The sequence below is a fragment of the Tachypleus tridentatus genome, chromosome 7 (assembly GCF_004210375.1).
Source record: "Tachypleus tridentatus isolate NWPU-2018 chromosome 7, ASM421037v1, whole genome shotgun sequence".
Classification (NCBI taxonomy): domain Eukaryota; kingdom Metazoa; phylum Arthropoda; class Merostomata; order Xiphosura; family Limulidae; genus Tachypleus; species Tachypleus tridentatus.
Window position 1 is genome coordinate 122442866 of NC_134831.1, and position 12019 is coordinate 122454884.

Here is a 12019-nt window from a genome sequence, read left to right on the forward strand (position 1 = left end):
AACATTTGTGTTTTATTTCGCAGAGTCTCAACGTGTACTTATTATGCACAGACTTGTACAGTACACTGTGAGCAAACTATAGGGATAAAGTCTCCATAAAATAAAAACATTAAAGTCAATATTTAGAGGCGAATGAATCATGTCTTCTCCACACAATACTAACATTGCCAATTTTGACACTGAAAAATAGTGCAAAAATAGCACTGCTTGTGTGTGGCCTGCAAGAAAGTACCTTTGTACCAAACCCCATGTGGTTTCGTTGACACACGAAAAAGCCAACTGTTGAGCACAAGACCAAAACTTTGATATTGTCTTACATCTTTTTTTAGCATTCCTATGGTTTTTCAATTTCGCGCTACGCTACATGAGAGCTATCTGCGCTAGCCGTCTCTAATTTAGCAATGTAAGACTAGAAGGAAGGCAGCTAGTCATCACCACCCGCCGCCAACTCTTGGGCTACTCATTTACAAGCGAATAGTGGATTATTCGTCACATTATAACGCCCCCACGGCTGATAGGGCGAGCATGTTTGGTGTGACGGAGAGTTGAACCCGCGAGTCGAGTGCCTTAAGGACCTGTGAAAAAGTATCGTCCTATCGAATCCTGTGTAAATTGGCTGAAATCCGCAACTATGTTTCCTTTTTTTGTGACGACTTATCGTCCCTAAAATCGGTCAAGTCCGCCATTTCTTTGTGTCTGTGTAAGGAACCAATAAAAAAGTATCTTATTTAAATTAATCACACCAATGCTGAGTAATTGGCCAAAATAACCCCAAATTATACTTTTTTTGTAAACTCTGACCCTTCTAAAAAAAATAAGAAACTCAAAATGGATAAATCAATGTTTTTTACAGGCAGTGTAGTGAGTGTACGAAAATTTATATTTGTGCCAATCTTCAACTTGATTGCTGCAAATATGACCACACAAGAGTACACAATATACATTTTAGAGTTGCTTGACCTTTGATATCATAAAATCCTTTTAAAAAAGACCCTAATAAAAAAAGAAAGAAAAACGCATCTGGGCGTAATGGACCAACTTATAACCCTGTCAAGTTTCAAGTCAATAAGCCGAGAATTGAAGGGATAACTCTTGATTGAAACGTGTCTGGAAAAAAAAAAAGCAAACAATATGTCCCTCTGCACGGACATAAAAACATAAGTCTGGTGGACAAGAAACAAAGTATATGGGGCGTTTACAATTGCACATCGCAGTATATGTATTACAAACCAACTCCTGCAGAAATAACGTGCATGATAAGACACACACACAAAAATATATATTGTCTTCACAAGAATTAATATTTCTTTAACTGAATCTATTGTTTACTCTACCATCATATAATTATTTACGAATTAGCTATTCTAAAATCATAGTTTCAATTCACCGCCGTGGTCAGAGTTGAGATAGGTCCACTGTGTGGCTTTACAATAAAACAAAAAGAAGTAACCGCATAACTACTTTTCTGTTCTTACAGCTCAATAAATACGCGCAAATAGACCCAGATTAATGTAATTGAAACATAACCTGGATGACTTGGAGAATTTATTTAATGTATACGTTTTTTTTTTCCTTAATACATTCATTTACGCCTTTGTATTCCATTTTAAATGCTTCCGACATGCTCAACAGATAAATTTTTTTTCCTTCTATTATCGATAGAAAATTACAAATGATATGAAAAAAAACAAACAAAAAAAACATCGTGAATCGATTATCCAGTTTTCCGGGCCTTTATTCTTCTTGTGCACAACGGTTCAAAATTGTCGTTCCCATGACGACGTTCTTGGGGTCATCAATCTCGAGTTACCGAATGGAGTCGAATCGGATTGACAACCGAAACATTACATTTCTTTACTTAAACGGCTTGCATTAAAACAAGGATTAAAAACAACAACAGGGTTAGTTATACAGCCACCAGGGTTACAAAGTGTATGTTTCCTTATAAGGTAATCAGTTATAAACAAATAAAAAACATTACAGCAGACTACAGAGTTAGTTATACAGCCACCAGGGTTATAAGCAGATTAGAGAATTCAGGGCTCAGGCAAAAACCCTGATTTGGAATTCTTGATCAGAAAGATGGTTACCAGTCAGCAGCACTCTTTCCATAAGGCTACTATAAGCCGAATATAAGGATTGATTGTCACTCTTTTTACGCGTGTACAGCGGTATATCGGGGACTCAATGCTCAGACCTAACGATCCGCATCAAGCAATGCTGACCTCTAGGGATCTTTTTCTTTGAATACAAAGTTGTAAGAATAATATACTAGGCCTACTGCAACTAATAAGAAACTATAATTTTTTATCACTTTACTTGTTTAAACCCGTCACACCAAACATACTTACCCTTTCAGTCATGGGGGTGTTATAATGTTACGGTCAATCCTACTTTTCGTTGCTAAAAGAGTAGCCCAAGAGTTGTCAGAGAGTGGTGATGACTAGCTGCCTTCCCCCTAGTCTTACACTGCTAAATTAGGAAAGGCTAGGGCAGGCAGTTCTTGTGTGGCTTTGCGCGAAATTAAAAAGCAAACAAACTTGTTTAAAATATCATACAATCAAAATACTCTTACGTGTGACAGTATTTTTACAAAGCAAGTACTTGAGAAAGTCAGTACTTCATCGTTCATGACATACTGTGTACAACGTGTATAAACGGTTATTGTATAGTACATTGTATCATGATGGTTTGGTTTGTTTGCTTTTCGCGTAAAGCTGCACGAGGGTTATCTGAGCTAACCGTCCCTAATTTAGCAGCATAAAAATATAAGGAAGGCAGCTAGTCATCACCACTTACCGCCATCTCTTGAGCTACTCTTTAACCAAAGAATAGTGGGATTGACCGGGACATCATAACCCCCCTACGGCTGAAAGCGCGAGCATGTTTGGTGTGACGGGGACTCGAACCCACGACCTTCGGATTATGAGTCGAGTGCCTTAACCACCTGGCCGTGCCGGGTCTGTGTTATTATTATATAGTGTGTTATATTTTATTGACTTTGTTCTACTACTATGAGATATTTAGTCAATAATGATATACAGTGCCGTATTTTACTGTTTATGATTTACCATATTGTACATGATTGTTCACATATCCTTCACTACCATCAACCAATTGTTCACACATACTTCACTACCATCAACCTACATTTTTGTTGAAACAGTAAGCGTTATTATTCTTCGTACTAATTTTATTCTTAGAATTCGTTTTGTCAAATCAGACGCCTTTTCACTGAAGATTCAGTGTTGTTGTTTTTTCTTCTTTTTTTGCAAAATGAAAAAAGTATTACAACTAAAAACCACCCCTGTCTTCAAGTCAGAAGATCAGCACCTCTAAAACTTTGAAACAGACCCACCTGAATGATAATAATTCTAAAATAAACCTTTTTTTTTTCCGGGAAAAAATAATTATAAAATAAGTCATTTTTATTTACTACTCAAGAAATAACAATTTTAAAACTACTTCCTCCTGTTTTACGTCAGTAATTAACAATTCTAAAACCACCTCCTCATGTTTCTAGTCAGTAATTAACAATTCTAAAACTACCTCCTCCTGTTTCATGTCAGTAATTAACAATTCTAAAACTACCTCCTCCTGTTTCAAATCAGTAATTAACAATTCTAAAATACCTCTTTCTGTTTCAAGTCGGTAATTAACAATTCTAAAACTACCTTCTCCTGTTTCAAGTCAGTAATTAACAATTCTAAAACTACCTCTTCCTGTTTCAAGTCAGTAATTAACAATTCTAAAACTACCTCCTCCTGTTTCATGTCAGTAATTAACAATTCTAAAATACCTCTTTATGTTTCAAGTCGGTAATTAACAATTCTAAAACTACCTTCTCCTGTTTCAAGTCAGTAATTAACAATTCTAAAACTACCTCCTCCTGTTTCATGTCAGTAATTAACAATTCTAAAATACCTCTTTATGTTTCAAGTCGGTAATTAACAATTCTAAAACTACCTTCTCCTGTTTCAAGTTAGTAATTAACAATTCTAAAACTACCTCCTCCTGTTTCATGTCAGTAATTAACAATTCTAAAATACCTCTTTATGTTTCAAGTTAGTAATTAACAATTCTAAAATACCTCTTTATGTTTCAAGTCGGTAATTAACAATTCTAAAACTACCTTCTCCTGTTTCAAGTTAGTAATTAACAATTCTAAAACTACCTTCTTCTCTTTCAATGCAGAAATTAACAACCCTATAACTCTTCTCTTCTTTCAACTCAGTAAATTATCAATTTTTTCCCCTCTAGTTAGAAAAGTAATAATTCTAAAAAAAACCTTCTTCCAAAATAGAAGACTAACATTTGTGATATTATCCCTGCTTTACATTTTAATGTTATATTATGACTAAGTTCGTCTTTTGTGACCAAAATTCGTAAAGCTAAGTCATATTTGGCAGGTGGAAAGTTATATAACTTCCTATGTTAAAATGGAACCCATAACTTTATCCCTTCGCAAAATAGTTCTAGATATCTTTCAGGTACCTTAATTTTCACAGCATAATATGAGAGCATTAACTTGACACGTAAAAATTTCACAGATTTGCTAACGTGACACTGAAGATATTAACTTTTATGTTTTCTTAATATTTCACTTTATTACTAACTATAACCAAAAATAATTGTTACTGAACATTTGAGGGCCATCTATTAAATTATCACTTGGTCAAGACTTTTCTTACAAAATCCTGTATGAAATAATATTTTCAATTATTAAACAAAATAAATTCCTCAATAGTCCCGGCACTTGAAATTCTTTTATGTGGAATTAGAGTAAATTAATCTATGATACCTTTTTTCTTTACAAAGTAATACAATGTGTGGGGGCGCTCGTGTAGCCGATTCAGTTTTGTTACTCATCAGGATCTCTACCAGCTTACCCTCACATTGAATATATTTTATACAGAATTAGATCATATTAATATACAAAGCCTTGGAGTTAGTCAAATAGATTAATCTAAAAGGTTTGGCCTGCCGCGTTCAAAACTGTAATTAGATTGGTCAAGAGATGACTGAGCTATAAGCTAAAAGATTAGATTGTACTTGAAAAAGTCAGAACCATTCTACGAGCCGTTATGCCGCGGCTAAAAACCGTGTTTTAATTTACTCAAAACAAGAAAGAAAGTAAAAGAGGAAATATATATATATATTTATAATTTCGATGTATTGTACACCTAGATGTTGATATATGATTTTTTTTTCAAATGTACAGAGCATTTATGTTCTTTCTGTTTACATGTTTAAATATTAAGCTTGAAATGCTTCTCGAATGTTTGCGGAATTGCCATTGGTTTAAGATCAAAATGTTTATGAAATGAACACAAACCACTATAGTCTCCTACCGAGCACTAACTAAATATAAAACTACGTGTTCCACATAACTGGTTTGTTTTGTTTTGAATTTCGCGCAGAGCTACTCGATGGCTATCTGTGCTAGTTGTCCCTAATTTTGCAGTGTAAGACTAGACGGAAGGCAGCTAACCATCACTACCCACCGTCAACTCTTGGGCTACTCTTTCACCAACGAATAGTGGGATTAACCGTCACATTATAACACCCCCGCGGCTGAAGGAGCAAACATGTTTGGTGTGACGGGGAGTGAAACCTGCGACCCTCAGATTACGAGTCGAACGCCTTAACCACCTGGCCGTGCCGGGCCTGGTTGGCAAGTAAGATGTCCCTTCGTAGATGTATGATATCCTTCATGCCGTATATTTTTATGTTACTACAATGATTAAAAGGAAAAAGAAAATAGTTAATACGGTAATTGGTGTTCAGCGTCTTAATGATGGGTTGCTAAGCGTGTTTATTGTGATCTGACGAGCTCTCTGAATAATTGTTATTACCAGTTAACCCAACAGATTTGGAGCTATATTCACTGAGTAGAAAGGTGCTTTGGAAGTTCTTAACGGCCTAGAAGCCTTACAGCTGTGACATCTTTTACATTCAAGATATTTACGTTCTTAATGTCCATACCGTCAAACTTTCTCACTGGAAAGTCGCATAACCGCGGCTGAGCGAAGTCGTTAATACAACCCGCTGTCAGCTGTTTGCTAGTCGTTTGAATGTATGGTGCTATTGGCTAGTTCGCCTATGATTTTTCATTTAGTTCATAAACGCAGGCTCTGAGGTCCTTAGTACAGTCTGCCGTCATGTGGAGGAGATTGTTAGCTTGGCCACTAACAGTTCCAGTTTAGGAGAAAGTTAATACAACATGCGCGTTTTGTGGAGTTCTCCGTGCACGTGGAAAAAGACGTTCAAGTTGAGTTTTAAAACGTCGCACAAGCCAGCTGGTACCACCACGCATGGCTCACTTGAGCCACAGTTCTGGGTGCTTGAGTACTTGTTATGATGGAACGCTACAGTGTAGAAAAGTTGAAAGCAATCGTTTCTTTGGTACGGCTTTGGTGTCACTTTGAGACTTATGGCCGATAAGTATATAAAGATGGAAACGACTCTTACACTTCGACTGATCGACCAGCATCTCTCGTTAGATGTGTCGGGATAACTAAATGATTGAAACCGCAGTGGAATGGATGTGCAGGCCGAAACGAAAATTAAATGTTAGTGAATAATGTGACATATAATTTGTTTTGACTCTTTATGTCTTCCCTAATTATTTATTTCATAACTCAGGCTTACTCAAATTTCCTAGTTTTAGATAAATCATGCACAAAACGTGAATCTGAACTCTTAAAAAAAACAATAACATTAACATGTTTCAGTTATGTGGGGCCCGGCATGGCCAGGGTTCGAATCCCCGTCGCGCCAAATATGCTTGCCCTTTCAGCCGTGAAAGCGTTATAATGTGACGATTAATCCCACTATTCGTTGGTAAAAAAGTAGCCCAAAAGTTGGCGGTGGTTGGTGATGACTATCTGTCTTCCCTTTAGCCTTACACTGCTAAATTAGGGACGGCTAGCACAGATATCCCTCGAGTAGCTTTGTGCGAAATTCAAAAACAACAACAACAACTTGCTAACCACAGAAGACATGCTTTTCCTTTGATTTCAGACAATGTTTTTCGTTACTAGTAAACTTAATAAACTCGCATATGTTCAAGAATAACCAATGTACATAAGGAATTTTGTTTTTATATTCCCCTTGTAAGAGTTTTTAAATAAATAAACAAATAAAACCCCTCAGTAGCATAGCGGTATATCTTTGGACTTAGAATGGTTGTAAACCAGGTTTTCCATACCCGTAGTGGGCAGAGCACACATAAACCCACTGTATTGCTTTTGCTTAACTACAACCAAATCAAACTGAGTGACAGGCAGAGCTCGTAATGTCTCTAAACAATAATTCGTCACTGCTAATGTACCCGCATGAATTATGCAAACAAATGTCTTCTAGCTTATATTGGAGGGCCTGATAGACTGGCGAAGGCCTGTTACACTTTGTTTATTAACCTTTACTACTACATGGTCACCAATATTTAATCACGAAGAATGTCAAGCCTGTTATTAGTGCAATAAGGAAACGTACAGAGGTCTGTTCACCGAGAATTAGTGTCTAATTACCACCGACATTTTAATTACATTAATTAAGCGTCGTAATTAAGTACCGTGCAAGGACGTAACTAGGGCTACAGAAAATTGCTACTAACAAAGCGCAACTAAACAAGGGTTGTTAATCTTACGTGTAGTTATTGAACGAACTCACATATTCTTATATAACAATATGTATATATAAATAGCTTATTCGTAGGACAAGAAAAATTACAATGAAAATAGGGAAGGGTTTCCTAGTAGCTAATAGCTGTTTTGATTGTAGTGACGTAATAACATTAATACAGTTATATTACGCTTAAGTGAATTCTGGACCCATTACGTCGTGCTCAGATATTTATATATATGTGTGTGTATATATGTATGTGTATATAACATTTTAATAAATCGTTCTTCTTTCAATCTCTGATGTACACCTGACCAATCAAATTACTTATAATTCATTAGACTATTGGTAATTACAGGTTTGCACCACAGACAGACCAATGATAAGGTTTTAATTTCAACAAATGTCTGGACAATAATAAAACGAGTTAGAAACCTGCTCTCTACTATATAATTTCTGTCGGTGTGTTATACGAGGCATAAAACTGCTCATTACAAAGCTTATGGAAAACACGTGAGAATATAGAAATTCAGCGGTCATTTAAATAATTGTTATTGTGATAAACGTTTGTTTGTTTTTTTGCAAAAATGGTAATCCAAAAGAATTTTGATTATGTGCAAAACATACTTTCTGGGGAACAGTTACACTGTACCGATCGTCAGCTAAAACTTAGTTTTGTTTACGGTTATGCTTCCTGAACGTCTTAGTTTTGTTTTGTTTCGAATTTCGCGCAAATCTGCACGAGGGCTATCTGCACTAGCCGTCCCTAATTTAGCAGTTGTTCCTGTTGAAAATTACACTAATAGGGTACTCACAGCAAAACTTTGGGATAATTTTAAATTTTTGTTTGTCATTATATTTTCTTAAATAGAGCAGTAATTAATTAGGCCAGGCATGGCCAAGCGTGTTAAGGCGTGTGACTCGTAATCTGAGAGTTACGGGTTCGCATCCCCGTCGCGCCACACATGCTCGCTCTTTCAGCTGTAGGGGCGTTATACCTATTCGTTAGCAAAAGAATAGCCCAAGAGTTGGCGGTGGATGGTGATGACTAGCTGCCTTCCCTCTAGTCTTACACTGCTAAATTAGGGACGGCTAGCTCAGATAGCCCTCGAGTAGCTTTGTGCGAAACTTAAAAACAAACTAATAAATTAACAGGCATCGTTATTTTGATAAACAGAATATTCTGTTGTTTTTTCAAGGTTCCAAATCATTTCTTTGTCATTTCGAATAAGCCTTTCAATAATAATATTCACGCCTTCATATTTTTTTTAACCACTCGCGTCACGATATTAGAATTAATAAAATTTCTTACCATGTCACATGTCATAAGCGTAAGTTGTTCACAATAACAAATATTGATCGATTTTTAAATATTCGCGATAAAATCTTATAACAAAAGTGTCGATGTTTATCCCGAAGGAAAGGAGAGAGTTTCATTTTAAAATTTAATGATTTTTTTTTTAATTTTTCGAATAATGTTAGTCTATAAAAATCCACCCTTAGGACAGGATATTTTTACAGAGAAACTTCGGCATTTGTTTATCTCACAAAAGACGTTTACATCAAATCTCATTGCCTTCGGGATTACATTGTAATAAGCTTTTCTAAGTGATTTTCTTTTGGAATAGGTCGAACAGAACTAGTAGGCTATATGTCCATATATATATTTCTTTTAATGAAATGTATGTTTCACAAGATATAAGAAAGTTTCATTTTAATCGGATATCCACTCAGAAACCTAAGGTTGGAGTACATAAGATGAAACACCTGGTTTTGTTTTCAAATTCAAAGCCCTGAATTTACATTTGCATAATATCTTAGCACGTCACTAACAGCACCGTATTTATAAGCATACAATCTAGCTCTCCCGAAGCTCAGTTCGTTTCTGAATACGGTATTGTTTCACATGCTGTTATTATATTATAGAACTAGTTGATAATGTCAAACGGAAATATGTTCTACTTAAGTGACAAAAATCCTATATATATTCTATCGAAACGTTGAACGAGTCTTTCAGCTGCTTTTAATACTTTGAATAGTTTCGCTACTACCACACGTGACTCTCAATATCAGTTTCACTCCGTATGTTTCACACATAGTTAGTTACTCAACAGTTACTTAACACATGTTTAATATCAACCCGATTTACGAATAACACATTTATTTTCGGAAAGGTCACTAAACAAATAAAAAGAAATTGACTCTATAATTAGAGAAAAGAACGACTACACGATTTTCTTTCAGCCCATTACAAATGTAAAATAGGTCTTTAAATAGAAGTTCTACAGAGGTCTTCGAAAGCGTCTGAAACTACACATAATTTCCAGATTTTATTAATTTCAGAAATGGCCGATTGTGGCGCTGTCAAAACACGAGAAAATCGAGTTAATCCTGCTGTTATTTTAAACTTGTTTCGAATTACAAGGACAGCACGTGGAACACTCTGTACCATTCTTTGAAGTGCCATACTTTTCGAATATTCTATACACTGCATAAGTCTCGTAATTCTTGTTGTTTGCATGTTTATTGAATTTCGAGCATAGAAACTCGAGAGCTATGTACAATACAATAGCATTTCCATTGTTGAAGTGACAGCCTTTTGGGAACGTAGCTAGTTAACATTATCCACAGCCAGCACCTGAGTTTACCTTATCAAACCAAACAGTAAGATTTGTCTGTTTGCTTCCTCTTGAATTTCGCGCAAAGCTACACAAAGGACATCTGTGTTAACCGTACCTAATCTTGAAGTGTAAGATCAGCGGGGAGTTAGTTATCACCACCCACTGCCAACTCTTGGGCTACTCTTTTACCAAAAAATAGTGGAATTGAACGCAACATTATAACATCCTCACGGTTATAAGTACGAACATGTTTGGTGTGACGAGAATTTGAACCGCGGCCCTCAGATTAAGAGTCGAACGCCCTAACCACCCGGCCATGCCGGGCCTTAAATTTGTCTGTTGTTCTTCTAACGGATGTACCATTATAATGTATGAAATGTGATTTTTTTAGAGAGCTGTTTGTTTGAACGTAAATGCAAATCTATGCTCTTCCCGCCTCGTGTATCTTAACCTGGGTTCTAGCGTATTGCAAGTACGCAGACATACCGCTGTGACACTGGGAGGGGAGGGTCTTTTCAGAGAGGAAAGGTGACGAGGCTTCAGAAACACCACATTAGATCAGCAGAATTAATATAATACAGCTTTGTTTGTTTTCTGTTTTTTTTTTTTTAATTTCGCGCAAAGCTATACGAAGGCTATCTGCGCCAGACGTCTTGAATTTAGCAGTGTAAGACTAGAGGGAGGGCAGCTAGTCATCACCACCCACCCCTAACTAGTGGGCTACTCTTTTACCAATGAATAGTGGGATTGACCGTCACATTATAACTCCTTCACGGATGAAATTCGAGAAATGTTTAAGCATGTTTGCCGTGTTTGTAATACTTCTTCCCATGGGCTGTTACCATAGTAACATTCCAAGTTACTAGTCTATATCTTTCTACAGGTCCACAACAAATACGGACAAATTATAACCCCTTCACGATGAAAGAGCAAGCATGTTTGGTGTGACGGGGATTCGAACCCGCGACCCTCAGATTACGAGTCGAGTGCCTTAACCACCCGGCCATGCCGGGGCCTGATATTATACAGAGTAACTGTAAAAACAATCCCTTATTTAAAATTATTATACCTTGAAAAATACTTGTTCCAGAGAGATGTAATTTACACAAAGAGCACATTCAAGGTTGTGTAATTTAGTCAAGATAAACTTTCACAAGGTACAAAGTTTTCTGTGTTTTTTTTCATTTTTGTTTTCAAAACACTATTATTTTGCGTATTTAAGTTGCTCTTTAAAAAACAAATAGATTAACATTAGATCTGTTTCTTTCTTTTCAACAATAAGAGATTTGAGAGTTAAATAAAATACGTGTCAGTGTGCAGAATATTCCGCGATCAACGAACACACTGTCCAGAACATGTGATACTTGTTAGCACCAACGTTATTTCTCGATAGGTTTGATATGCTGATGGAGAATAGCGGGAAGCATATTGAACATTTTCTTTGACAGCTTTTGAAACAAACTGTTCTTGGTTCAGACTTTAGTGAATAAATCGTTTGTTTCTCAACGTGGTTCTTCTTGAACGAGTAGCCTTAAATATGTTATGATTTAAGTATGTATATCATTATGTGTGTTTTTATTAAAATTATACTTTTCAATACACACTGTTGTTTTAATAATAATCTATTCCTATACATTTTTTTTTTTACCAAGACAAGTCTCATAACAACACTTTACTTATTAAAACCGTTACGCGATGATGGGTTTCGTATAAAATTCACGATTGTTTGTTTGTTTTTGAATTTCGCGTAAAGCTACACGAGGGCTATCTGC